The following is a 15,818-nucleotide window of genomic DNA, read 5'->3' as shown; positions in this document are numbered from 1 at the left end:
AATGAGCCCAAATTATTAACGCACAGGATGCCAACATACTCAACACATGGCAATGAAAGAACAAACCCATTATTTTATCTGCAGCAAGACACAAACAGGAAAAAGCTTAAAATAATGTGCTTTATAATTCAATTTTAACTTTAAAGGAAACATGTATTGAAAATGAACTTATGATTGCTTTATGAAAAGCAGCTTGTTTAGGGAAATAATTATGCAAATAACATATTCAGTGGTCATCATATAGCACAATGTGTATTGTCTTATTTTATGGCTTGATACCGAGCTCAGGGACTAGCAAGTAACCACAGGTATCATCTACTAATCCAGTCAACTCCAGCTTGGTATCCTCCAAGTTTTTGGACAACTCCTACCATCTCTGACTTTTGGCTATATTAGATGGGGTTTATGGAGGTTGTATTCTAAATATTTAGAAAGGACTGGATTGGCAAAACCCCAGAACAGATTTAGCGGGTGGGGAGAGGGAGGGGAATGTCCGCTGCACACATGAAAGTCCTTGTGTGGACAAAGCAACATCACTGGATATAACCCTGAGTTCTTATATTCATTCTCTACAGATGCACACCACTGCAACTTCAGCAGAAGAGTCAATAATAATTTCAAGCTGCCTACAGTGAAGGCTGGAGATAATTGCAATGATTCTGTGAACCCAATTACAATTTTGCAATAACTGAAAACTTTATGTCTGTGATGTGGTTCTAGTCAGAATTCTATTGAGACAGGGAAATTTGGCTTGGGATAAAGCTATTTTTTTTTTAAGTAGGCATGCTAGAGAACTATGTTCAAGTTAAATATCTACAAACACTTTCTCAGGTTCAAATTTTCTAAAAGCACTTGTATTATCTTACACTTAACATTCTAGCATATACCTATAATTCACATAGCATTCTTTATTGCAATGTAGTAATTAATAACCCCATCATTCTAGCACATCAAACACTCAGGTATGATTTGCTTAAGTGCAATGACAATACACCTTTTCCAACACCTGCCCATATATGCTGAATGTTCTGTAATTGAACACATTAACTCATACTTCACAACAAGGAGCCAGTACAGGGCGTACAGCATTGCTACTCAAAGTGGTAGTCAACAGACCGGGACCAGTCCCTGAGTCATCAGCCTAGGTTGGATGGCATGCTTCAGGGAATATGGTACCAGTTCCTAACACATTGCGGAGGAAATGCTAGCCCACCACTTTATATGAGAAACACTAGTCTGGAGTGCTTGTATGAACTGCAGCACCAGCCAGAACATAAAAAATAACTCTAGATAATCAAAGGCATCTAGGCACCCAAAAACACAATTGTTATGGGTTTCTTACTAATTTTGCAATGGCGTATATCTTTCTGCTATTTATTGAATTATACGAGGTCGTCTGGTGCTGCTGATTTGCAGCTAGTAAATAACTAAGTGTCTACTCAGAAGAAAGCAGCACTGAGTTCAGTGGGCCTTACTCCCAGGCAAGGGTGTGTGGGGCTATAGTGTTTTATCTAGGCAGCCAGGGCTCCTGCACATGACAAGATCTTTTTGCCCCAGGTCAGTGAGGACCAATTGCTTTTTTAAATTCTTCCATATATACAGAACATCCTGTGTGCCTTTTGGACTGTATCTGTAGTTCCCCCTTGTGTCCAATAACTGGGTCAAATAAGTATTGTTTACGTTTTCAAATACATGGAAGAAGGTTCTCGACTCTCCTTTCTTGGAGGTTTCTAAGCAGAGGTTGGATGGCCAACTGTCATGGATGCTTCAGCGGAGTTTCCTACATTGCAGGGGGTTGCACTAGAAAGATAACCCTTGGGGTTCCTTCCAGCTCCATGATTCTACGTTTATCTGCTTCAACAATATTTCATTATGTTCCTATCACTTTATGTAATGGTATTCTTTTATACATTATAAAACTATAAATAAAACGTGTTCTTACAAACAAAACATTTCTTTCTACAGGTAGGACGGGGAGGGCATGGGCGTAGCCAGAATTTTTGCTGGCTTTTGTTAGGGGGGCAGAACATCAGATATGTATTTATTTGTATTGATTTTTACTTATGAGGAGCAGCTACCCCCTGCCCCATGCCCATGGGGGGGGGGCACAGGGAGGAAACAAGGTCGAAAGGGGGCCACTGTTGGAAAACATTTGGGAAACCCTGGTCTATATGATTCCACCAAATTTGCTTTCCTTGCTTCAGAAGATATGTCACCATCGCAGTGGACAAATAACTTGAATATTTTATTGTAAATGCAGTGTACATGGGTTTTTAGGTTTTCATACACAGGTCCTGCAGGAAAATCACTTCTGTGTTATTAAATTTCTTTCCTTTTCTGTTCTATACTTATTGTTTCAAAGCATAACTTGTAAAGCATATTATCACATCATATCACGTCAGTGTTTGGTGCACTGTGTCAATGTCTGACTCTTTCAGCTGTGTGTGAAGCAAGTGTATTCTATCAGGTGACTAAACTTTAGTCATTTTATTCTCTTCCATGCCCTCCTTCAAGTCTTCAGGGTCCTGAAACTTGAAGTACAGTATATATCTCTTTCTGCTTTTTCATGTCTTTTATTTTCTCTTTCTTCTTAAAGCTCAAATTCAGTTCTTTGACTGTCTTTCCTGTCACTGACTCCACTTGTGCTGAAATAAATTCTACCTTTTCTCCCCAGGGTTGAATCACTGCTTTCCGACCCTCTATCAATGCACTCTTCATTCACCATGTATACTTATCTAATATTTGCTGTAGCTTGGCTTCAAATCTATCGCCTTCATGAGCTGTCACTTTCCTTCCTTCTGCCATGTCAGTTTCACTTACATGCAGATTTGCTGAGCATCCTGAAGCCCCACCGAGAGGTATCGCTTTGAAGCATTTTAAACCATATTTTTCTTTAGCAGTCAGAACCTTGAGACATCTTTCAAAGCTTCCTTCTATTTTTAGCTGTGTTTTATCACTTTTTATGCTTCATATTGGGTAATTTGAGCTACTAGAATAAGGAACTCTCAAATTAAGCAGCTACCTTGGTCCAGCAAGCCCTAGACTTTCCATGCTAATAACTTTCATGAGCTAAAATGTATTCACTGGTGGTCTGCTGATGCATTTAAAATAAGTATTTCCAAACAAATTTTAGCTTCTTGGGTCCTGAGATTCTTAATTTGCCCCAGTGGGTATCACCCATGGCTCTGCCTCATCTGGACAAGACTGTGAAGATTTGAAGCACCTTTGGGTACTATTTCTCATTTAATTAATGGCCCATTCTGCTGCTTACAATTGCAGAAGAATTACAGCTGAATGCAAGCACCACATAGGGGAACCCAGCACAACAAAAGTGGAAAACTGATGAGATATAGGTAACTAAAATGGCTCCACCAAAACAGAGGAAGATGAACGGTCACTACATGATTGGACAGCTGGGCCAACCAGACCCAGGGATTGGGGGAGGGAGATAGTAGAGGAAAGAAACTGACATTCTGAAGGGGTCACAGTTGGAAAGGTTTAGTTACTGCTATCAAAAGAAACTGATTCCTTGCTGCCATCTACAGGAGGAAGGGGAGACAGTGATTAAACTGCAGTTGCAGTTATGCCAAGTTTTCTATATAGTCCATGAACCAGGACTGAAATTCTTACCATACATGATGCAGCAGAGAAATTAGGCTTTATTTTACCCAGTTTGGCACCCCCTGCACACACATTTGCATACACATACACACAGCCCGGGAGCCTCAATGGCGCCCCTCTGGAGGCTTCACCTGGGGCAAAAAACCCAGCCAATCCCCCCGCACAGCTATGCCACCCAAGAGATGGAATATACGTGGTAGAGCTGCAGCAATCATGTACTTTTGTGTGCAACAATGACTTATATATATCTAACCCAGGGCCCCCTTAGCGGTTATACCCAATGTATGCACATATGAAAAAGAAATTGTGTGTTTATGTACCCAAACTAAGCTTCCGACAACCTCAAAACATACACCCTTACCTCAAGGAAGAGCATCCTGTATGAAACACTATAGCATCACATCTGATCCAATGCTTCATTTGGGTGCCACACTTGGCTAGTAATATTCAATGTACATGGAAATGAACAAGGAACTGGGAGTGTGCACCCAAAAATAAGCTTTGGGCCACCTGAAATAATATACCCATATACCTTATACTGGATGGTCTGCCAACACCCAAAGCCATGCTTTCCCTACAAGTGTACAATTGCACCAAGTCATCTGAACTGCCCAGACATGCTTGCTTGGCAAATAGGCTCACATGCACAAACATGTTCAAACTCCAACAGTGTTGAAACTGGGTATTAAGTCTAGAGAATGGTGAACGTATAGCTGAGGAAGAATTGGATGGTTATTCTAATGATTAATTTTCAGATGAGCACATCAGATCAGATAGCACAGGACAGGAAAAGTGAAACAAAATAAAGCCTGAAACGTAGGCTTCTGAAATTGCTATAATTGCCTTTAATATGTGCTGATAAGAGATACTGATTGGGATGCTAAGAACAAGTAGATTAAAGCATTCATAGATCATTTTATTGGTGTCTAATTCATATTTGATGAGCAGGACAATGTTGAACAGCATACACCCACATTTTGAAGAGATCAAGAGTTCAGGCAGTAACTGGGAATTCCTTAGTTCTTATTACACTTAGTAAGGATTAAAGGCATGTTTTATCCTGTCTATAAATAAGTGGGGTTTTTTTTAATGTAGTCAACACTGCACACCTGGTCACCTTTTGAAAAAAATTCACAATTACCAGGGTGGCCTAGCTATTCCAGCAATTGAATACCATCATTTTCCTTATATAAAAAAGTCCAATATTTTGGGGAAGTGAGTTTGCTGCACAAGAGCTCCAAATTAATTTAAAGTAGGTGATCTGAATTTGCTAGCATGCGATTGTTAATTATGTTGCTTTGAATGCATACGTGACTTTCTTCAGTAATGTTCTATTCTGGATTGTTTTATTTGACGTTTTAATATAGGTTGTAAACCGCTGCAATATTTTTAAATTAAAAATATAAAGCAGTATAAAAATGAAATTAATAATAAAGTATTTTTTAGGATTTCTCATACGGAAATTATGACAAAAATGAAGGGTGCTATTGTTAAAATTGTGATTACACACAAAGCAGTATCATTGCTGTAAGTCTGCCACCCATTTTCCAACTTTTGATTTACAGACTTTTCCAAAAACCATGTTCAGAATCATTTAGCACATATAGTAAGAATTCACCATCTGTGGCAGTATGGTTCTAAGAACCAGAAGAAAAAAAGCAAAACACACTAATTTGCCTAAAAGTGTGAGGTTTCTGTCTATAGCACCTTGCCTATGCTACTGCAATCATTCTTGCCACTTTGGGTTTAGTGCTCCAATGCTATTCTGGTGCTTGGGGGGAAACAACAGCATGGGTGCTTCAATATACTCCTCCTGCTGCCCTGTGTAAGACAGGGATGACCAACTTCTGAATCCTTGCAGGCCACTCTTTTCCAGACACTGCTCTGGGGCTCAGAACTAGACAACCCATGATGACTACATGATGATACAAAATTTTGCATCACTTAGCAACAAGGGCTTTCATACAGATATAGGCACAAATATTATCTTAGTACAAGATCATTTTATCAGGCCAGGGTAGGGGGAAGAGAATGACTGAACAATGAATGCATTCCTTAAAATATCTAAAGAGGCACATTAAGAACATAAGAAGAGCCTGCTGGATCAGGCCAATGGCCCTTCTAGTCTAACATCCTGTTCTTACAGTGCCTAACCAGATGTCTCTAGGAAGTCTGCAAGCAGAATCCAAGTACAAGAACACTATTCTCCTCTGGTTACCAGAAACTGGTAATAAATACCCATGGCATCTAGTCTGGTTTACAGAAATTGGGAAAGAATTGCCTTTCAAAGTATCTAGTTTATTATATTATACACATCTTTAAGTTTCCTAGGTGGGGAATCATGGTTTTTTCCAGCACTGAAGGTACCTTGCACATGAACTCAGTGTGTTTGATCTAGCCCTCACCACAAACTTGAGGCAGGGGAACATGAGACAGAACCATGCTGTAGCAAACTGATAGCAAATTGATAATGAATTTAAGATCACTCAGTTCAATTTTCTTCTTAAAATCCACATAAAATGGCAAGATACTAAGCACTATTGAAAATCCCTTCCACTTGTGAAAATGGGACTTCCTCTCCCCTCCTTCCCCAAAAATCTTTTATACTGGAGTGGGGAACACTCAGGAGCAGATTGGAGGCAGCAGGGGGAAGGGTTAAAGAGGAATCCCACTGCATACCCCCAAGACAAGTGGTAGTATAACCACTTTAAGGAATTTATGGGAGATCAGAGATCCTCATCAATTTGATACATTTGTCATGTACAGTTGAGATCTGTACCCTGTCAGTCCTACAAGTTATACACCATAGCTACATCCATGAAGTATTTTAAACACCAGCTGATAGAAAGTTTTCCAAATGTACAGTGAAACTTTTAATCAGTTAAAGATATTTATAATCAACTAAATGATACGCCTGATTAACTATGCAACACATTTTGATCAATGTTAAATATGTATAAAAACTGCAGATGGCAGACACCATTTTAGCAGAGATATATTCCCTTTACTCTCAAAAATCTTTTCTTATAAACTGGTGCATTTAACAATATATAGGCACGCTATCTAAAAGAAACAAATTATACTATTCCCTTGAAAATGAACTTTTACATGTAAGTTTATGTGTATTAATTAATTACCACATCAGATGATTAGCTAATATTTCTTAAGCAAGGTGAAAGATCTAATTTAAATAATTTAGGATGCAGCAGTTTGTAGCTCCATCTCTAATACTAGTTATACTTTTAAATTTTAATATACTAAAGAGTACAATGTGAAAAGTTAAGAATTTTATCTCTCACCTTTCTCCACTTAGTTTCTAAGGCAACTTACAAACAAAATTAAACATTACAAACAGAATAAAACAATTAACAGTTTTTAAAAATTACATCTAAAATTAAATTGAAAACCAACAGCAACAGAAGACTGAAATTAAATACTGCTAAAAGTTTAGTAATAGAAACATTTTCAACTGGTGTCCAGAAGATAACAGAATAGACACTAGATCTATGTCTAATCTGGGCTCCATAACAAACATAAGAGGAGCTTGCTGGGTCAGGCCCATGGCCCATCTCTAGTCCGGCATCATGTTCTCACAGTGGTCAATCAGATGCCTGTGGGAAACCTGAAAGCAGGTACCAAGCACAAGAGAACCCTCCCCTTCTGGGCAGTGGTGTGCAGTCAGTGGACTAGGGGGTCTAGGCTAATCCCCTAAATGTTCTCCTGGTGCCTCCTTCCCAAAGCCCAGGAAGCTTCTGTCTGGCTTAGGGGAGGAGGAACAATGCTCCAATGGGTCCAAGAGCCCTCCCACAATTTTGGGCTTTGGGAAGGAGGCAGGAGGGCTCCATCATCCTGTCGGAGGCCTGGCCTCCATCCCAAAGTGCAAGAGACTTCTGCCCAGCTTAGAGAGAGAAGTGCAATACTCACATGTGAAATGTTTGGATGTCTTGATGTCATGTGCACTTTATCAACCTTGCAAACTGGCACCTCTGGCCCCAACTGTTCCCCTATGAAAAAATTTACCATACTCCACTGTCCCTGGGATTGCCAGCAACCGATGAACAGAGAAGCAGCCTAACTTCAAAGGACATCCATAGCAGGACATCAGATGATCATATTCATGCATGAGCAGATTTATACAACAGAGAGCAACTTTTATTCCTTCAGATACCCTTGCATATGTTGGTAAGGACTTTATGGGTCAAAAATAACATAATGATTTGCATCCAGAAACATGAAACAAATTTTAAAGTGAAGGTTTATCAATATTGTTATGACGTTCCACATGACAAGTCCTGATTAATAATTCAGTCCCCATATTCTGTACCAGTTCTATTTTCTGAACATTTTTCACTCATAGCTCATAACTAACATGGACTAATGGGCAACCATGGCAAGCTTCTGGTTGTCCATTAAAGGCCACAAATAGTGTAATCAAACAAAGTGGTTATCAATCATACCACAGACTGCATTTGAGCAACAATAGCATTTGCAAGCTTCATTCTTCTCTCTGTGTGATTGGCACATAAGTACCTGCACATCCTCATTTTTAAGTCATTATATTCATTACTATTCTGCTGCTTGCTGTCCACACCAGTGGACAGAGCTTGATGAAGTACATCCAGTTAGTAGTGCTTCTTTGCTCCTTCCCCTAATCATTCCTCCCAAGCCCTCCTGTTACGGTACCTTTTCCTATGCATACTTGTCATATTTCACATTGGAGAAAAAGGAGCCATGGGAAACAACCAATAAAACAATACAAAAATGTTAAAAACAACTCTAACACCCTCATACTTAATAATTTCAAAGTTGCCAGAAACAATCTGTCAACAACCAAATGCCCGAGTAAACAGAAATGGCCTTAAATTCCACCTAAACATTCATAATAAGGGGAAAGATACACCTAATCAGGAAGAACAGTCTGTAAATGGGAGCCCACTAACCAAAAGGCCATGTCATAGATCAACACCAGTCAGGGAGCATCCAGCAGCTATACTATCAACAAATCCTCCCCTTCCAACTTTATGACCCAAGACAGTTGATGTCCTTATGGTAAACTGAGTCAGAAAACAGTAACGTGAATTTTGACTTGCAATCTTACACATACTTCCTTGGGAGTAGTCCCTATTGAACAAAGTGCTCCTTTTTTAAAGTTAACATGCTTAAAGATTGAACTGTACAACATACAGCAGCTAACTGGTCAGCTAACAGCCTGAGAGTTCACATTAGTATGAACCACTGATGAGGAAAGGTGCAGATTTTTTAAAATTGTAAGTCAGCATTCATATTTATATTCATTCTCGCCTTCCTTAATGGGAACTATTCAGTTGGGAGCCACCCAGAGTGGCTAGCGAAACCCAGCCAGATGGGTGGGGTATAAATAATAAATTATATTATTATTAAACATTATTTGACTGATATTTTTATTTTACCCTAAACATGGTCACAAAATTATATAGTTGTGCTTATGCTTCTTGGGTTTAAAACAAATGCTTTAAAATTTGTTCATGCATTTTAGATTATAAAATGTTTTTAAACATGATTTTAAATTATTTGGAAATAAAAAAAGCTTGATTTTATTATAACACTTGTTTCTATATACTATTAATTTAGGATTTTAGTTATATTTAATAATATTTTTGGCAGATGCATATCAATACTGCCACACTGAAAAATGCCAGAATGTTTTACAACAGATTGTTCATGCAGCAAATATGGGTGGTAACATAAGTGTTGTCTCTCTGAATACTAAACAAGGGAAAACAGTTTAGTGCAAAATTACCTGATTTTGGTCGCTGTTTATTAAACACTTGCAAAAGCTTAGTTACATAGTTCCCACCACCATTCCCAAAATCAGGCCAAATACTTCATACATCTGATTCTCAGTAAGTTTTTCATTCCAGTGCATTAAATTGTTTTGCGCCACTTCTTCCCTCACCCCACCAAAGTTAGGGCAATCTTTATAGCGTTATAAAGCTTAGTCTGGAACTGAGTACCAAATTTTTATACTACCTTCACAATCTGCATCTGTCACCGTTATCCAGACTGTAAAAGCATTCACACTGTAGTGCCTTTACATTTTAACCTGTGCTGGAACAGTTTTAATTGCTGCTCTTTATGCTGCTCTTTATTTACTATTGGGTTTTTTTAATTGAAATATTTTCCATTCATTGTCTCTGTTTTTAAGTCTTAGCAACATGTTAATTTAAACCAAAATAGAAAGTACATATAATTTAAATTATTTTTCTCATTTTAGAGGATGAAATGGTATTTTGCTTATTTAATAACTGCCTTTGCTCATTATACATGTAGAGCTGAAGTACAGTATATTATGAACAAAGAAAGGGGACTTTTACTGTACTGACACAGTGACTGTCATTCTGTATGCTACTTGTGGATAAGTCTCTACCTCCAGAAGCTGAATTCTAGTGCCTATGTCAACTTGTCAGACCCTGGCAAGTTGACATAATTTTTGACTTAGAAAAAGATATGCTTCTTTACTTATATTTGAATGCAACCTTCAACCTGACAGATTACCATCAGGTCACCCTGATGAATGTCATTAGGATTTGGGGGGGATGGTATCATTAGTACACCGATAACACTTGCCTCTCTTTCTCCATACAATCTGAATCAGGAGAGGCCATTTGTTTTAGTGCCTGGACACAGTAGTGGGATGAAAAAAAATGAGCTGAACATGAATCCTAGTAAGATGAAAGCACCATGGATGAGTTGTTCCTGTGTCTAAGAATTTGGTAAATTGCCTGTGCTAGATGGAGTTCTGCTCCTCCTGAAAGAGCGGGAATGCAGTCTGTGGATGCTACTGGATCCAGTTTTGTAAACAAAGGATCAGGTAGCCTTAGTGGCAAGAAATGCCTTTTACCACTTGATTGATTGGTTTCTATGCCGCTTAATATATTAAAAATATCTCTAAACAGTGTACAAAAAAAATAATGAAGCAACTACAGATAACTTTAACAAAATATTACAGAAATACAGTTACATATAAAAAGTTACATTAATACAAAAATATTCATTTTCCTTCTGGTACATCCTCCCTCCCAGCCTCTGGGTTCTCACCCAAGGTCCAACAAACTCTCAGCTCACCTACAAAAGTCTCACAGTGAGACAAGATCCTGGAAACAGTGGACATCACTCTAGACATCATCTCTAGACTTGCATTTTAAGGGCAGGCCCAAGGTGGATTGTACTTCCTCAAGCTGCCCACAGCTGTGTCCCATTCAACTGCACTCTCCACACCCAGGTGCAGCAGGTTTGCTGAGTTTCCCAAATAGGAAAAGGGCCCTCCTCCACTCGCAGCTCTTTCTTCACCCACTGTCCTCTCCTACTCCAGCTGCTTGTGGCTAGTAACATCCATTTCTGAGCAGGGAGAGCTTGACCATGGTAGTTCAGGCACTAGTGACTTCAAGACTGGATTACTGTACTGTAACACACTCTACATAAAGTTCCCCTTGTGCATGATTTGGAAACTGCAATTAGTGTTCAGAATGCTGTAGCAAGGTTGTTGACGGGAATGAGGCCTTGACAACTTACAACAGCTCTGAAGTCTGAAGTCTGCTGATTTGTCAGCTGGTCAAGTTCAAAGTGTTACTATTAGTAATTAAAGCTGTTAACAGCTTGAGACCAGTTTACTTGTGAAAGCGCCTTACCCCATATACAGTGGTACCTCGGGTTACATACGCTTCAGGTTACATACGCTTCAGGTTACAGACTCCGCTAACCCAGAAATAGTGTTTCAGATTAAGAACTTTGCTTCAGGATGAGAACAGAAATTGTGCTCCGGCGGCGTGGCAGCAGCGGGAGGCCCCATTAGCTAAAGTGGTGCTTCAGGTTAAGAACAGTTTCAGGTTAAGAACGGACCTCTGGAACGAATTAAGTACTTAACCTGAGGTACCACTGTATAGCCACTCAACCACTTTGATCTGTGGAACTGACAGTTACATAACACTCATTCTACACTTGTAAGAAATCAATATTTTAGGGTGGCGGAATATACATTCTGAAACTCCCTGTTTACTTGTACTTCTTTTTGGCGCCTGCTTAGTTTAGACAAACCTATCCAGACATATAGAAAGCTGATATGTGTTTTAATAGTTTTGTTCAATTATTTTTCTTCTGCCTGGCCTTTGGCTTGGAATCAATTTGATTCCCTTCCCCTCGTTCTTTTTTCCTTTCTCCTCCTGTGATGGAACTCCTATTTAGGGACTTCCCTGGCTTTTTTCTGGCCCATGTAGGACCAGTCTGGATAGTTAGCCTTGGTGAAGACTTGACGTTTTCATCCCCCCCCCAAAAAACATTTTTGATTTTTGTTTCCATTGAAATGAGGCTGCATTTTAATGTTTTAATGCTGTATTTTAATCTTGTTTTTTAAGTTGTATTTCAATCAATTTGTTTTTATATCGGTTGTTAACCACCCTGAGCCCGGTCTTGGCTGGGTATAAATTATTTATTATTATTATTATTATTATTATTATTATTATTGTTGTTGTTGTTGTTGTTTCTAAATAACCGTTTTAAAACTGTCATTTGTTGATAGTTTTGTTTATTTCTGTAAACCACTTAAAGGTTTAGCAATATAAAAAGTCTGTGAAATAAAACAAATAAAATTAACTCCATTTCTTAAAAGAGTCATATATTCAGGTTAAAGAAAATTATAAGAAGCACAGTGGGTGGGTGGTTTCAGTGTCTGGGAGAATGGTCATTTGCCTGCCCTGGATGGAGTAATTCTGTCTGGAAAAATGGGTGCACAGTCTGGGAGTTCTCCTAGATCCATCTTTGTCACTCAGGGCTCAGGCAGCACTGGCTGTTATGAGTGCCTTTCACCAGCTGCAGCTGGTACACCAACTATGGCCATTATTGGACAAGGATAGCCTGGCTGTAGTGATTCATGCATTGGCAAGCTTAAGACTAGACTACTGCAACGTGTTCAATGTGGGGCTAGACTTGCGCCTGGTATGGAAGCTTTTATTTGTGAGGCAATAAAAGAAAATTTGATAAAGATGTTTTACAGATGGTATCTAACACCAACCAAAATATGTTAAATGTATACATAATTTATTTTTATGTACACCACTTAGAAATATTAATGATTAAGCAGTATATAAATAACTTAAATAAATAAATAAATTTAGCAGTATCATTTTTAACAATAAGTTTTTTGTCCATCCTGAAAAAGTGAACAATCTTGCTTAATATCCTTGTAGGCATAAAGAGAGAACCACACAGGGATCTAAATATTTTCTTTACACAGTGCACATGAATTGCTTCGTCAGAAGTTCCAGATTATACCCCTAGAATGTCAGAGATCTGATTATCACAGCAGCGAGTTACAAGCATGGAGAAAATATCTAAATTTACAAAGGTTTTTTTTTATTTAAATGAAAGATTGAATAAGACTTTTTTCTTGATGATTTATATCACACTGGGGATGAGGTAATCACTAGGAAGCTGGTGTAGCTATACAGAATTCCAAGATAATGGAATTTCTAGATCCAGATATAGAAGTTCATTCCAAAAACTGGTCCAGTCTTTTGACTGATCCAGAAAATCATTAGGCACCAAAACAATGGAACTGGAAAAAGTGGGTGTGCAATCATTTCCATCTCTCTCTCTCTCTCTCTCTCTCTCTCTCTCTCTCTCACACACACACACACATGCCTTTAACTGAATATAAAATTACACAAATAATATTTAAATGTTACGACTATTCAAGATGATTTTTTTAAATGGCCAAGTTATTTTTTAAAAATACAAAAAAGTTTGTGTCACAGTATAATTCTCCTCAGACTTATTTTTTTATTTGCTTACTTTAAGAATTTATAAACCACTTCCCAACAAATGTTTCTTAAGCACTCTACAATAAAGGTATAAAAAGAACATATAGTACACACAGCAATGTAAAAACAAATCTTAAAAACATCAAATTGCACAAATTCAGTAAACATTATAAAATGGCTGAGTCACACTTTGGGGGGAATGCCCTATTAAATAGACATTTTCAGTAGCTGGCTAAAAGCAAGAAAATGAAACACTTGTCTAATTTTAATTGGAAGCCAATTCTAGAACTTAAATTTCTACTTTTCACATGCTAGCCTCTAAAGGTTTCTTCAATCATCCAGAATATGAAAATCTCAAAAGGTTCAAAGAAAAAAGTCAATAAGTGAACAAGGCTTCAGATGAGCAACAGATACAGTGCATCCATAAACAAAGGACATTAAATGACTGGACATATTACACGTGTAGGTCTTTGTTTTTAGGAAGAACTGCAGAGTATTAATGCCACATTATATGGTGTCAGGGAGCCATAATTTTGAACTATATTCAACTTTGGTCAGTCATTCAGGGGAAGGCTTATTTGAACAGGTTCAAATGAGAGCAAGAGCACAGCACATCACAGGACAGGCAAACATGTTAGAAAGGTTAAGAAAGCTGGGTCAGATAGAAACAAGGTGTCTTGAGAAGGAATTTGAATATTTTCTATAGCTAGATTCAATAAGGCTAGTAAAACACGCGGGGAAATTTAAGTAAATTCTAACTATGGACGCAACTAACATTTATAATGTTTTCAATGATGAGTTCAGAATGGTGACCAGAAGGTGAAGAAAGTAATGGTCTGTATATTTTTAAATAGACTTTGAGCCAAGACTTTATATCTGGGCAGCTCTGCCTCCTTTATGATCACCAGAGGTTACCATAATTGGTGGTTCTAAGTGACATAGATCTACATACAAGGAACCCCCCTTCTCTGTCCCCCAGAGAAGTGAGTGTATTTTGCTTCATGCTCAGGAACTACCTGCTTGCTGCATTTGACTACAGGAAAAAATATTGTCCAAGCTTGGAAAGCTAGGAAACATGGGAGGCTACCGAGGGTAGCTCTCCCCTTGTAGCATTTATCCTGGTTCACTTGCATGAGGCCTATGCTTTTTTAAAAAATACTAAATTGCCGTTTAAATTATGAAACATTTGCTGCACACACCTACACCTATTTTCTGCATGTGGCATCCAGTAATAATTGTATGTGCGGTATAAAGTAGCATGTGGACAGGAAGAAGCTGGACCAGACACTCATCCCTAGTACTGTACTGTACCTACCAGGGTAAGAGATTGTCCAAGGCCACACAGCACCCAAGTCAAACTCTTCAAGCTCTCAATACAATACTGTATACGCTTACTAATACTACTGTGGCTTTTATGCTCTTCACTTTCAAACACTGAAGCAGGAATAACAGTGTCAAAAGTTAACAAAGACACAGCACTAAAAATCTTCAGCACAGGAGGCTGTATCCTAAACTTAAAGCATAAAGTTCAATGATCCCAGCGAATTACACACGTGTTGCACTAGCCTAACCTTTTTTAAAAAAAGATCTGTCATCTGCTCTACTAATTTTAAACATGAGCCACCAGAATGATACTGGAAATAGCATTTCCTTTACGCTCCAGAAGCACCATTTTTTTGAAAAAGAAATTACTTACTGCACGTTCGTTGTTGCTTTCTCTCCCCCTAGCAGCCTGTCGAAACACACGCAAAGGCTGGCGCGCGCTAACACACACGCACACACACACACACACACGCTCACCACTGCCTCTTCCCTTTAGAAAGGGCTGACAATGCTGCAGACCAAAAGAACTCAGTCCTTTCAGCATTATTATTATTACTGAACGCGATTATCCTGCCTTCACTCACAAAAATATAAGCCTCAGCGCGGGGCGGGGAATACGAGAGAAACCACGTATCAGAGAAACAGCCCCACAAGGAGGGAGAAGCAGTGACAGCAGCGGCAGCCATGGCTCCAGCTGCAGCAACAACAGTGACAGGCTGGGATCGAGGGAGCCAAAGGGCTGCCGGATGGAAAGAGCCCCTTCTTCGGGCTGACAGTCCTCGTGCACAGTATTAGAAGCGGGTCGGGGGGGGGGAAGCGGCGAGGGAGGTAGGAAGGCACGACGACGCACCGAAGGAAGGTGTGTCAGGAGATCTCCTCAGAAAGGGCTCGTGCGTGTTCCATGTAGGCAAAGAGGTTGCAGTACCTCCATTACGAGGAAAGGCAGCGCAAGAAAGGGGGAGTGTTCTCGCTCTCTCTCTGCTTTTTAAATGTACACCCAAAGCAAGCAGGGCAGGAACAGGCAGCAGCAAAAAGAAGCCCACCTCACTTCTATACGAACCGCGGCTCCCTCCCGCCTCA

At 39.1% G+C, this 15,818-nt stretch overlaps 1 protein-coding gene across 7 annotated transcripts in view; it reads right to left on the bottom strand.

The window, feature by feature from the left end:
- The window catches only part of ANKRD12 (ankyrin repeat domain 12), a 48,984-nt gene that overhangs the window by 31,883 nt on the left and 1,283 nt on the right, over positions 1-15,818 (bottom strand). The gene's annotated exons all lie outside the window — the stretch shown is intronic.

Source organism: Podarcis liolepis, assembly GCF_965112155.1.
Source record: "Podarcis liolepis genome assembly, chromosome: 8".
Classification (NCBI taxonomy): Eukaryota; Metazoa; Chordata; class Lepidosauria; order Squamata; family Lacertidae; genus Podarcis; species Podarcis liolepis.
The sequence above is the reverse complement of the archived record's forward strand: the minus strand, read 5'-3'. Positions and strand labels throughout refer to the sequence as shown.